We start from the raw sequence: 14,699 nt of genomic DNA, 5'->3' as shown, positions 1-14,699 counted from the left end.
TCCCCCTTTCCTTCTCATCTGGAATTTTCTTTTATTGTCTCCAGAATTTCATTCTCAAGAGTTCTCATTCCTCCAAGACTGCCTTTCCCTGTAGAATTTTGTTTCTGACAGCTGACCTATTCTTTCTTTGAAAGTTTTGAAACCTGCTCTCTCAGGCATCCTGATTATGTGGTCATTCCCTCTCAGCAACCAGATCCTTCCTGATGATATAAACAAGGACTATACTAGGAGTTCCACTCTTTCTTGATGATATCATAACCAGATACTAAATACTACAAACCATAGCTCAGAAAAACTAGTTTAATGTAAAGCCAAAAATCTTTAGTGGAAATTGTATCATGTGATAAAATGCCATCCAACCCCAGTTGTATGGCAACCTTCTTTGCTCAGTCCTCATTTTAGTTTGCATACAGTATTTAAGTGGCCTCCTTTGAAGGGGACATACTTAATTTGAAGATAGAATTTTTGATGTATATGTTAAATAAATCAGTACTAGGAGTTTAGAGTTATGCCACATACAGGAACAGTAATTAGAGTTTTTTTTTTAAATTAAGCCAGGGCTTCCCCAATGCCTGAAGGTCTTCAGTGTTGTTAATTTCCTTCTCCCATCTAAGCTTGGAGGTATATTGATATTCACTCTTGTAAATCTGCCAGCATTTTCTGAATTTCATGTATGAGGTGCATCGCTGCACAGTTGGGGGAAACCACTTTGGCTACAAATCTCTTTACTTTGCATTCTATCATTATCTCATGTGGAGTGCACCTGTGACTTTTTGGCAGTACATCTGATTGTAGCCAGGAAAAAGTCTGGAGACTGCTGTTGCCACGTATGTTTCCCCATTCTCATTATCTGTTGGCAATCTTTGTTTCCCTTTTTATCCCCTCTTTGGAGATACCTATCACCAGGCTGGGCTGAAATAGAATGGACATTTTGGCCACAGCTACATACAGAGAGCTTCTACTAGTTTTGTTATTGAGGAACTAAGATCTGTAACAGTTGAAGCCACACTCTCATAGGTTCTCAAAGATAGAGGAGTCATTTCCCCATTTTATTTTCCATATTGAGGGGAAGTACATTGTTCAACTTCCAAAACTTTTATCTGACCCAGTTGATTTGAATTCATTTCCAGGCTCACTTCACTATACATTTGTAGCAAGAGTATCCTTTCTATTGCAAGTTCTTAATAGTTATTTCTTGGATTTGTTCTATCAGTGAACTTACTTCATGGATTTCTCTTCATGCCATATATCACTGTCTGGGAATATGTATTTTTCACCTAGTTTTTTCCAGTGTGAATATTTCAATTAATTTGCTTCATATTCCTCTAGTTTCTGCTGTGGTAACTGGTTAATATGTTTGTATTCAATATAGATAATTTAGTATTATTGATAATTAATGGGTTCAAAGGGTGCCCATGGTGTGTCATAGTGAACATACCTGTCCTTGGTTTGCTGATGTAGGGTTTGTAGAAGGATTTTTGAAAAGAGAGAAATAGTAGTAGCCATGAAGGCATGGCCCTAAGCATGTAGAGCTATTTTGCATATTTCTAATGACACCTGAGATATCCTGGCAGTTTGTTTTTCATAGATCAGAACTGCTGTTAGAGCTCAGGAACCCATCCTCTTATGATGAGGTTGTGGGTTAAATAAGGTCTTCAGGAAAGGAATCCTATGCCAAAGAAGCTTGACTCAGAGTCTGACCAGTCAGAGTGGTACTTATACTACAGAGTATTTTCTCCTTGCTGGGCTCAAGTACAAAGCATCTTCCCTGGACCAAGGAAGATATAATGGCTCCCAAGTTGAGTCTATTTCTGCAATAGATGTCATCTAGGAATAGGAAGATCTGGAGAAACTTGTCAGGTATAGGAATTCCTTCTCCTGTTCATTCCTTATAGAAGACATTTTCTATAACAAAGGAAAATACCTTTGTCAGTGATTCCCTCTTTAACACCTTGATTGATGCCAGTGCTCTGTGAATCATTGAGCAAAGTTATCTTTGTAGGCATATCTGTCTTAGGTTTGGGTATTATTTGGCATCTTCAATGTTGTGCCCACAAAGCTATATTTGGAACTGTGTATGACTTGTTAGGAAGGCAAAGCTTCTTAGGTTCTTAATTCACATTATATTAGTTGAGAGTCAGTGTATTATTTCTGAACTTTATGAAAGATTCTTTGTCTGACAAGTGCCTTCAAAAACTCAGTTTTTTTCTCTTGAGCCACCTTCTGGAAATCAGTAAACACAGTGGGATATTATACTCAATACATCTCTCAGTTTGATATGGGAATGTAAGGAGGTAGTGCACTGTAGAAAATCATTTATAAAAGATTTCTATTATAATAAAATATGTTTCAATGTGTATATTTAATAATCCTTATAAAGATATTATGAAGATGGGAAAGGAAGGATGGTATTGAACAGTAGATGCTGATTATTCTTATTTATGTTTGTTTTGGATTTTTTTTGGTTAAAAATACTATATGTGATTCCCCTGACCTCTAGTTCCATTATTGTCTTCCGCTCTTTGAGAAAACTTGAAAAGAAGACTCAATTAAAGACATAGCTACCATGTTTTCAAGATTTTCTAGTGCAGTGCAGAGTTGAAGAAGGGATGATATAATTTTTAATGTGGCCTTGCAAAATCCATGGGGAAGGTCTTCAGCATGGATGATGGAGTTTCAAGATGGCAGAAGATAAGATGGGATAAACTGTTATCCTTGAACTGGAGTCAATATAAAAGGTATGGAGGTCAGGAGACAAGAGCAAGGGGAACAGATCAAGAGTGAGATAAGTGAATTTCAAAGGTGTGGTTGGTGTTGTATGAGTATGGCTGGATAATTATATGGACCTACTATTGAGGACTAGGGAAAAAGTCAGCAAACTCCAACTTTACATTCTTGAGTGAATGGGGATGGGTGAAAACTACTGAGGAAGGATGAAAGGGAAGATGCATCATCTCAGAGAAGGCTGGTTTCAGTTGAGAGAATATAGGCAGAGAAGAGAAAGGATGGACAGGAGTTGTGGCACAATACAATGAATTCTCTGAAAGTGTATCATGGAGAAATGAGCAGGAAGGAATTGAATTCAGGAAGATTTAAGGTTAGCTGAATAAGGAAGAAAGTAAGAGAGGAGACAAATGATAACAAAGTAAAGGTTTGTCGTCATTATATATCACCAGATGAAGGAGACAGAAGTTTTGGAGTGCTGAGAAGGCTGAGTTTATTTTTTAAAGAAATATAGAATTTGTCTTTGGCCAGAAGCAGTGCCATTGACCCATACTTTATTAATAGGTCCAGGCACCCTATTAAATAAACTGTTATCTTGCTTGGTGAATTGCTTCAGTTTAGCTTTTTTTGCTAAATTTTACCCATGACACCAGTCTCCAACCTCCTTTTGGAATGGTGAGGAGATAAATGGGTCCTATGAATGACCACCCCCAGTACTGAGTTTTCATTTTGGATAGAAAGTTTAGTTTCTGACTGGTTCAGTTTCTGTATGGAAGGGTGATAAGAATGCTTTGTAGCAATAGGCTTCTTTTTTTAAGGTTCTAGAAAAATAAATGGCAGTCAATACAATGGCAGAATGAAGCCTTGCCTGAGGTGGTTCTTTTGGGTTAAGTGAAGCTTTGTGGTTTCTAGGAATAAAAGGAATCTTATGCTTATGTTTAGATCTCTAAGCCATCTCCTCCATCTTGAGATTGGTACTTTATGATTACAAACAGGGCCTGGATAAAGAACAAGTTAAAGAAAACACAAAACTAAATCAAATACTCTTCTTCAGATGCATTACCCTTGACATAGTTGCAGTGTGCAGATGGTACAAATCCCTATTTGCAATGGTTCATGGAAGCATCTGAATAATCTCCATTTTGATTCAAATGGAGAGAAATCATTTCTGCTGCTGATTTGGAGGAAGATTTTCATCCTTCACATCCCTTGAAAGAAATTACTTTTAACATTGATTGAGTCAGAGTTCTCAAAGATAAGAGATGTTAGCCTTGGTTGACATGACCATGCTCAAATTATAGTTTCCTGATTGTTTCCTTGATTTTTGAGGAAATAGACCTGAATTCTAATTGTATCTCTATTCCTAATTCATTCTGGAATCCTTTGGCTAAGTTCTTTCTCACTCTGGATCTTTGTTTCATTTTTCCCATATGCAAATGAGGGGTTTGGAGCAGATGAAGTCTTTTCTAGGTGTTTCTTCCAGTTTCAAATATTCTAGGATTTCCTAAAGATATAATATAGCCATTGATTACATCAACATCCGTTTCACTGAAGGTTGAAGATCATTTTTGGAATTCAGGGTTTACCTTCCCTGATCCCCCAGCAAAGAGATTCACCTTCCTTCCTTGAAAACTGCCATTAGAGTTCAGGTAATTTATATTCATTTTATTCGCCCTATCATTATAGTATACATATGATTTAGTAAATTGAGTGTTGGACAAAGAGTCAGGAAAACTGGAATTCAAATATGGCTTCAGATATGACCTGAACACATTATTTCTCTACACATCAGATTTCTATACCTTGCAACCATTGTCAACCAGAACTCTTTGTTTCACAGAAGCTGGCTGACAAGTCAAGGGAATAATGCTCTTGGATCACTAATCAAAATTGTTGAAGGTTGAAACTACAATGGTATATGATTCTTTGAACCTTCAGATATGGGTAGGGCCTAGCCTGAGATTTACACCCCCTCCCTGATATTTCAAGGGTTAATGAAAGCTACCTTGATAAGCTACCTTCCAGGGTTGTTGTAAGACCCAAAGGAGATACTTAGAAAGCACATAGAAGGGTCTCTCCAAATGGTGGATTGATTTCATTGAAAACTGACTTGGAATAAATAGTATATGACTTTCTTTTCAATAAGATTTTGAGGATTAATGGAAAACTTAGGAGTATACCAATTAAGGGTAGAAAATTTCTTATAGCTATTGATTTATTTCTGGTTGACATAATTTCTAAGGTTATACTTTTAACAGTATTTCAAGGGTTTTTTGGATCTGAGGTATCAAGGTTTTGTGAAGCTAGATTTTTTTTGGTCTTTCATAATGCTAAAAATTCTCATGACTAAAAATAAAACAAGAAAAATAAATTACATAAATGATAGCAAAAGATACACAAAATAATTTACTTAGAAAACTGCAGAGGGAGCGATTAGGTGGCACAGTGGATAGAGCACCGGCCCTGGAGTCAGGAGTACCTGACTGGCCTCAAACGCTTAATAATTACCTAGCTGTGTGGCCTTGGGCAAGTCATTTCACCCCATTGCCTTGCAAAAACCTAATAAAAAACTGCAGAGAATTAGCAAGGCAATTGATAGCTTTAGTAATGTAAGATTAAAAAAAATCCATAAGAACCAACAGCATTTTTATAAGTAACATAGCAAAAAAATTCAAAATAACTAAACTGCAAAAACAAAATCTGAGGGCGATCTTTCCTGGTTCTACCCTCATGCATTACCAAAGATGTACTTTATGGAACTACACAAAGTAACAAATTTGGCAAAAAGGGACATGACATGAACAAGGAGCAGCATTTCCTGATTACAAATTATATTCTCTTACAGTGATTATCTCATACTGGTTGGCAAATACTCAAGTATATCAGCAGTGTACAGTTAATAAGGAAGAATCAGAAACAGTAACCCTAAGTAATCCAGTGTTGGCTAAACCTGACAACTTAAATTACCTCCAGGAAGAACTCCCTGATTGACAAGTCTTGCTGGAAAAAGCTGTAAACTAATTTGGCAAAAGTTAGGTTTAGACTGACATACTGAAATCTTGTACTCCCTACTACAATATGGCCAAAATGGATATATGACAAATATAAAAGGTCACATCATTAAAAAAAAAAACAAAACTGTTCAGATACTTTTCACAACTGAATTGAGAAAGTTTTTCACTAATACCATGTTGGAGCTTTCATTTGGTCTGTCCATTATGTAAAGCCATTGAAATTATACTGAAAAGACAAAATAGCCATTCCCTTTGACCTAGAGGTCCCACTACTGGGCTAACCTAGGAAATTAAAAAATATTCACAGCAACACTTTGTGGTAAAAACAAATTGAAACAAAATAGGCAGTTGTCATTGAAGACTTGAGAAAGTATGCTCCCCTTCCTTTTCAGAAGTAGCCCGTGAAAAATCATTTCATTCTTAGATTCTTTGTTACCTTATAGCTCTCATAGAAAGAAAGTCCCTGATCTCAAGGGAAATTTCCCAGTGTCCCTTGGGCAACAAGCTGGAAATCAAGGATCCATTGATACACCAGCTCTTCTGTTTGCCACTTCCCAAATTCAGTTTCTTTCGCCCTCCATTTCCAACTAGATCCCCATCATCCCCGGTCTCCATCATTCCCAGTCCCCATCATCTCTGGTCTCCATCATCTCCCATTCTCCATCATCTCCCGTCTCCATCATATTCTGTCTCCATCATCCACAGGCTCCATCATCTTCCATCTCCATCATCCCCAGGCTCCATCGTCTTCTGTCTCCATCATCTTCTGTCTCCATCATCTTCTGTCTCCATCATCTTCGGGCTCCATCATCCCCGGCTCCATCATCTTCGGGCTCCATCATCCCCGGCTCCATCATCTTCGGGCTCCATCATCCCCGGCTCCATCATCTTTGGGCTCCATCATCTTTGGGCTCCATCATCTTCGGACTCCATCATCTTCGGGCTCCATCATCCCCGGCTCCATCATCTTCGGGCTCCATCATCCCCGGCTCCATCATCTTTGGGCTCCATCATCTTTGGGCTCCATCATCTTCGGACTCCATCATCTTCGGGCTCCATCATCCCCAGCTCCATCATCTTCGGGCTCCATCATCCCCAGCTCCATCATCTTCGGGCTCCATCATCTTTGGGCTCCATCATCTTCTGTCTCCATCATCTTCAGGCTCCATCATCCCCAGCTCCATCATCTTCGGGCTCCATCATCTTCGGGCTCCATCATCTTCGGGCTCCATCATCTTCTGTCTCCATCATCTTCAGGCTCCATCATCCCCGGCTCCATCATCTTAGGGCTCCATCATCTTAGGGCTCCATCATCCCCGGGCTCCATCATCCCCGGGCTCCATCATCTTCGGGCTCCATCATCCTCGGCTCCATCATCCCCGGCTCCATCATCTTCGGGCTCCATCATCTTCAGGCTCCATCATCCCCGGGCTTGATCATCTCAGGGCTCCATCAGCCTGTCTCCATCATCTCCCATTGCCATCATCTCCAATTTCCATCATCTATTTCTCCTTTCTGCCCCATTATGCACACAAGCAAATGTAAGTAGCAGAGTTATGCAAATTTATACCATGATACATTTTTAATTTATTTTATTTCAGGCAATGGGGTTAAGTGGCTTGCTTTCTCACACAGCTAGGTGATTATTATGTGTCTGAGGATGGATTTGAATTCAGGTACTCCTGACCCCAGAGTCTGTTTTATATCCACTGTACCACCTAGCTGCCTTCATGTTACATTTTATACCATAACAAGCAGATGAATTGGATTTGATTGGGGGGAGGGGGGCTGTGCTAAGTTATCAGTCTCACTTTCTCCTCCAGTAGTCAGGAGCTAAGGCCAGATATGAATCAGGACAATTGGAGATGACCCTGGATGTGAAGCAAGCAGGGTTAAATGAGTCCTCTCCTTCAGTGCTCTATCCACTGAACCACCTAGCAGATATATTCTGAGAGCGGCTCTTATTTGTTCATCTTTCACAGGAAGTGGTTGAGCTGTGACCAAAAATTCTCTTTTAACCAGACAGATCCTGTCTCTCCAGAATATTTTTCCATCTACTTTCCATCCACTAGCTTTCTCCTATTGGAGGGGTCTCCATCCCTGCTGTTTCTTCCTCTGATTGGGGAGTTTGTCCTTGACATCGCTTGAGAAATGTCCATAATTAAGCTTCATGCCAGCCATGCTTACCTGCCTTAGCTCCCTCTCTGTAAGGGCCTTTTCTTTCCTTTTAGTTTCTTCTTATGTTTCCTTCTTTCTCTCCAAGATAGGGAAAGTATTTGCTTTCTTGGTGCTTAGCACTGTGACTGCCATAGGTTAAGCAATGAAAGCTTTAATCAAATCTAGAATCTTCTATTTAAAGATTCATTCAGGGTAGGATAGAAACTCCATCCACCATCACACCTTCAATGACCTAACATCCTAAGGAGGTGCTAGACAAATAGGAAGGTCAAGTGTCTTGTCTGGAGTCACACAGCTAATAAATGTCAGAGGGATTTAAGCTAGATTTTTTTTTTATTTAGAATTCAGCCTTCTACCTATACTGGCCCTGCAACCTTACCAATTTTTAAATGAGATTTCTCCTGGATCATCTTTGGTCCTTTGCCTCTAGTCCTCTCTCTTGATGTATTACTCTTTTTTTTTAAGCATGGAAAATTCTTCTTGAGTGAGCTTTGTAGGTGAAAAATCTCTGCCCACTGGGCCCTCATAATTTTGGAAATTATGCTTTTGTGCAGCTTCCTCAATCCTGGCTGGTTCTAATATGAACCACTTTTCAGATCTCACACAGTTTGCTTATTTATGATGACCAGGGTTCCATAAGTGCTCTTTGAAATGGAAAATCACAATGTAAATGGTGAAAAACATAGTAATTTCCACAATCATGAGCATTTGGCACTTGTACTTATAGCTTGACATTTCCCTGCCCCACATTAACTGATGACCTTAATACATTTATACATGAGTAGGGAAAGGGAGATAGGAAAAAAACATTGAGGCCAGATCCAGGCTTCTCTCACTCCTTTTGTCTATTTTTTTTTGGCTGGAGAAATACAGTGACTCCTTCAGGAATAAAGGCTAGTATAGTTTAATCATCAGTGATGGCCAGTGTCTGTCTTTCTCTTTCTTTCTTCCTTCCCTCCCTTTTCCTTCCTCCCTTTGTTCCTTCCTTCCCTTCTGTGTCACCTTACTAGGGAATTGTAATAATGTGGTCAAGCCCAGCAAGGTCTGGTACTACTTAGATATTAATGAAGGATCCCTATGGCAGTCTCAAAGGACTTCCTTTTCCAGAGTTAAAGGAAACAGCATCCAGAAACCCACTTTTCTTCTCCCCTGCATGAGCAGTTTTCTGGCACTGAAAAGCCATATGTAGACTACTATGTGAAGTATATCTGAGACACCTCTAACTGTAACTAAACTCTAGGTTTATTTTGGTTCATCAAGAAAGGGTGCTAAACCTGACCAAGAGTAAGATTAGTTGGTGCACTGGAAACAAAGGGGAATCAACATTTAGATACCTACTCCACAGAGGCCTCTGAGTCCCAATGCTTGCTGGAGATTGGAAAGGGGGGACGAAAATTGATGGCCTCCCAGCTGAGAAAGATCTCAGTGATTTGATTTTATTACCATTGCTTTAATTCAGGCAGAGTGGCCCTGTTAAAAAAAACTGCTGAAATTCCAGAGAGATTTGCAGCTGCTAGACCCCATCATCGTTGGAATTTAAAATCAAATCTAAATATATATTTTTCTCCTTTCCAAATGGTCTGAATTTTGCATTCCAATTCTGCCAGTTAAAGAACTTTACTGAAGTATTTTTGTGTTAAGGAAAATAGGATCTGTATAGATGCATTACAAGTGAAGGTTTGGGAAGGAGAAGAGGAAAGTAGAAGGGATTTCTGCCTCTCCCTCCTCCTGCAATCATGCCCAAAGCCATTCATTGAAGAAAAATTTTCTGCCAGGTGTAGTGAAGCAAAACCTCCCCCCAACATGTGTACTGGAGCATACCCCCCTACATGTATACTGGAGCAGCCCCCCCCCACCACATGTATTAGAGCATATCCCCCTGCCTTTGGCCATGGAGTCATCATGGCCAAGGCTATGAAAAGCTGCTCTGCCCCACTTCTACCAGAAAGCACTCTTTCAGAGCTTGAATTCCCCAGTTGTAGTTTTTTACAGTTTTTTACATAGCACCTTCCATGTGTGTAGGCCTTTCTCACCATTTTTCTCAGGCTTTAAATAGAGGTGGGGCTAAGGGTTGGGATTTCAGAGCCTTTCAGACCTGGTATGTGGAAGGGAGATGTGATGGAGGCCATCAGTGACCTCAAATAACCCTGTAGGGGTCAGATGTTCCCCACCTCACCCATGTTTGTTGTTGGGCCCCTTGCTCATGGGATCTAATTAGTGCAGTTCTATCTTCTGTAATAGAGGTGTTAATCCCATCCCTTGTAGTTGTTAGCAGCCAAACTCCTCTTCATTGGTGGAATTCTAGCCTTCCAGTTGGAGGTCAGCCAGGGGAGGGATTGGGGGAGACACTTCTAGGCAGCTGTCTATGTAGGTGAGGGACACAACGTAGAAAATTAAATACAGACACACAGAGATGTATGCATATTTTATGAAAGGTTTCACAGTATCGACATACACATATATAGATGTGTACATATATGTCTATACATGTTTGCATATATTTATGTTACTATATATATATATATATGTATATATATATGTTTGGAGAGAGAAACTTTACATAAAAATATATATTTCTCTTGCCAGAAAAAATCCATTTTCTATAGCTGGTGGTTGGTTATTAATTTTGTGATAAGTAAAGGGCCAGTTTTTTTATGGTACAAAGTAGATGGTAATACATAAGGGATAAAATTTCAAACCTTGACTAAGATATGCAATTCTTTTCCCTAAACTCCAGATTTCATTATCTAGATTCTATTCTAGAGGAAAGTTGAAAATATACTCCTTTCTCATCTTTCTTTTTTTTTTAACACCAAACCTCTGAAGCTAACAGGTTACTCTGGGGTTGACTAGTTAAAACAGCTGCAAAGAGTGTGTTCTTAATCAGTGGTTTAAAGAAGTAAGCCTAATATTTCCTGCTCTGTGGAGATGGGACTCTGGTTGAAGGGAAATCAGGAGAAATTATGAGGTGAGACCTAATGATGCCCAACCAAGCTTAAGAGCTTGCTTATATGTCTATATGATGAAAGAGAGAAATTTGAATTTCCCTTATATATACATATATATTTATATCAATAATATATTTTTGTTATTATTTAAGGTTCATAAAACAGTTTTCTCATGACAGTCTAGTGGCATTGGTAGTATGAAACTTATTGTCCCCATTTTATGGAGCAGGAACTTGAGTCTCAAAGAAAATGAAATGCCTTGCCCAGGGTTACCCAGTTAGCAAATTTTAGAGCCTACATTTAAACCAAGACCTTTTGCCTCCAAGGTTAGTAGTGATAAGTAACTAATGGTAACTAGGACAGTTTTTTGTGTCCTGGGGATGGGAATGAGGAATATGTCTATCCATTGTCTAGCCTTGGTCTTTACAACTTGGTGTCATCGTGATCCCAAAGAAATGACATTATACATGGAAGCAAAGATTTGGGGCCAAATGTCTACTCCATTATTTATAACTTATATGTTCTTGGACTAATGACTTAAACTCAGTTTCCATGTCTTCCTCATCTATAAAATAAAGGAGTTGTAAAGGAGTATATCCAACAACCATGCTAGCTCTAAATTCAATATTCTTTTGAGTTTGAGCCTGCTGCTGGGTTTGTATTCCTTGGTCCATTCCTGCTCCAATCCATTCTCCATTTCTTAAAGCACATATCTGATCATACCATCCCCTTTCCTCCCATTCAGTAAACTCTAGTGACTCCCTATTGCCTCCAGGAACAAATACAGAATTATCTGTTTGGCATTCCAATTTTGTATAACCTAAGTTTCTTCTATCTTTCCAGTCTTCTTATACCTTACAACATGTACTCTTTGATCTGGTGACACTGGTCTCCTGATACTCTATCTCTTGGTTCTGAGCATTTTCTTAGACTGTCCTCCATCCCTAGAAAGCTCTCCCTCCTCTGCTCCATCCTTCCCTGACTTCCATTGAGTCCCAACTAAAATCTCACTTTCTACAGGAAGCCTCCCTCAACCCCTCTTCATTTCAGTGCTGTCCATCTGTTTATGTTAGTTGTTTGATTGTAAGCTCCTTGAGAGAGTCTTTTGCTTTTCTTACTTAGCCCAGTACTTAGCACAATGCCTAATGTATAATAGGTATTTAATAAATGGTTATTGATTGGTTGGTTTCAATATTCATTGCTTCTCTGAACAATAAATCAATAACTATATATTAAACACAAGCTGTTTGCCCGCTATTATTCTATGTTTTAGATACATAAAGAGAAAGCAAATTCACTTTCTGATCTCAGGGAGCTTACATTCTGATAGGGGGAGATAACAGTGGATTGAAGATAAACTTAGAGGCAATAGTGGTAGTGGGTGAGGAGGTGATGAAGGAGGTAGGGAGGGGGATCCAGCTCAATGTGCACTTGGGGCTTGCTCAAGACCAAAGAGGATCATTCCAACTTGTTATATAGCTTGAGTGATTTCAGATATTTGGGTAAAATCTGCCAGAATTTGAAGTCTAAAGGCCTGACTTTAAATCCTCATTCTTGTTTTTACTAGAAATGTTACCCTAACCAAGACAATTCCTTGTCTTACTGCCAGTATTTTTAAGAATGGAGACCTGAGACATAGATTTGCAAGGTTGGGGGACCTCCTCTAGTTTAAGTCCTTGTCTGACTTCAAAAACTCCCTTCTTGCTTCCTTGGTGGGCATGTGACTACTGCTTGCCTACTTCCTGAGCCAGTAAGCTCATTCTCTCACAAGGCAGCTCATGAGGACCTGTGTTCCAACCACTTGTTGAAAGCCAAATTAACATGTGGCCGATTTTTGCGTACATTATCAGATACAACCACTTGTTACTCACATCTTTTGTTTAGCTAGACCTCTTTTCAAGAGGGACGTATATTAAGATATTCTCTGGCTCCCAACTTTCACAGTAAAACACTTCAGACAATTTCCTATGAGGGAACAATATGTGCAACTGGAAAAATAGGCAATTCTGGGGCAGCTCGGTAGCGCAGTGGATAGAGCACCAGCCCTGGAGTCAGGAGTCCCTGAGTTCAAATCCAACCTCAGACGCTTAATAATTACCTAGCTTTGTGGCCTTGGGCAAGCTGCTTAACTCCATTGCCTTGTTTTAAAAAAAAGAAAAATGGCAATTTTAATATGATCCAGTTTGTAAAACAACCTAGTCAGAATTGTACTGAAAACCATTAGTCAGGAAAGCAAAGATGGCCCCTTTAGATGTAGGCATCACTAATATGGCTAAAGATAAAATGAGTCTGAAAATCTGTTGGATTCTAGAACTGATCATATATTCTAAAAAGTCTTTTAGCATTCTTTGCCATTTCCAAGGTGAAAACAAATGCTCCTCAATGGAGGCATAACCTATGACGACTCAGGGGTTTGTTTGATTTCATTCATTCATTCTTTCATTCAATCACTCACTCAGTCAATCATTTCTCCCATGAATGCTATGTGCTATGTAGTGGAAAGAGTGCTGTATTTGTAGTTAGGCAGATTTGGGTTCAAATCCTACCTTTGACATTTACTAGATAGGTAGCCCTATGCAAACTCTTACCTTCTAATAGTAATAACTGTTGTTTCTCTAACAGGGATGCTGCGAGGGGCAAATGAGATAATGTATCTAAGGTATTCTGTAAAACTCATGGGATCAAGCTCAGTTATTATGACCTGGTATCATTCATTCTTATTTTGCTCAAGTTACTACAACACTGCAACTCTCCATTGCCACCTAGCACCTAGGCAGGTGGGAGCTCCAGCACCATATCTTCACTAGTCCTATGAGGGGGAGTTGATGGTGAAGGATTTGGAGGTCTCTTCTGGTTAGCAGATTCCTCCACTAATCTCTGTGATTCCAAATCACTATTTGGTGGGGCAGCTCCTCCCCACTTCTACTATTATGCTAGGCAGAGTTCCTCCCCCAGGAAGCATGTTATTACTCCCTGCCCTTCTGCAGAGAGATTCATTAATTAGTCTTATCTTTAGGACAACTTTAAAATGGATGACAATAAAAACATTTCTAGGAAACTGGCTATTTGAGAACAATACTTTTAGAGATAATTCTGCATAAAATACCCCCTTCCTTTTCTTATCTGTAATTTCTTCCACTGGTTGTTTTCCTACCACTTGTAAACATTGAGAAATCCTCTTCAAAGGTGAGGTATATGCTCTAAGAGGAGGACAGTTCATTGAGTTCTCTGGGAAGATTTTTCTTTATTTCTCCATCTCTCTATTGGCCAACACCTGTACATGTAGTGGTCCTTAACTTCTCTGTCAAAGTTTCCATTATTTCTAGCTGTGAATTTGACAGCCTCACTGGCTTCATTTTGTTGTCAGTGGTAAGAATGTATTTGCTTGGTTGTGAGGCAGCCACCTCTCTTTCCTTCTAACTTATGTTTTAATATTGTCAGTAAAAGGATTTACAATGAGAGATAGTGCATTGCAGTTGGTTGGCTCTGCCACCACCCCTTCTAACCTTTGATCTAGCTTGTCAGCTCCCTAGAAACACACACACACACACGGAAAAGGACAAGTCAGTGAATCTTTCTTTGGTAAATAAGTTTTTATTTTTTCCAATTACATTTAAAGATAATTATCAATATTCATTTTTATGAGATTTTGAATTGCAAAATTTTCCTCCCTCCCTCTCATCTCCCCTTCCTCTGACAAGTAATCTGATATAGAGTATACATGTGCTATCATGGAACAAATATTTCCTCATTATTCATGTTGTGAAAGAAGAAGCAGAGCAAAAGGGAATAGCCACAAAAAGAAACAAAAAATTGAAAATATTATGCTTCAACC

This window comes from Macrotis lagotis, chromosome X (assembly GCF_037893015.1).
Source record: "Macrotis lagotis isolate mMagLag1 chromosome X, bilby.v1.9.chrom.fasta, whole genome shotgun sequence".
Taxonomy (NCBI): Eukaryota; Metazoa; Chordata; class Mammalia; order Peramelemorphia; family Peramelidae; genus Macrotis; species Macrotis lagotis.
This window is presented reverse-complemented; position numbering follows the sequence as displayed.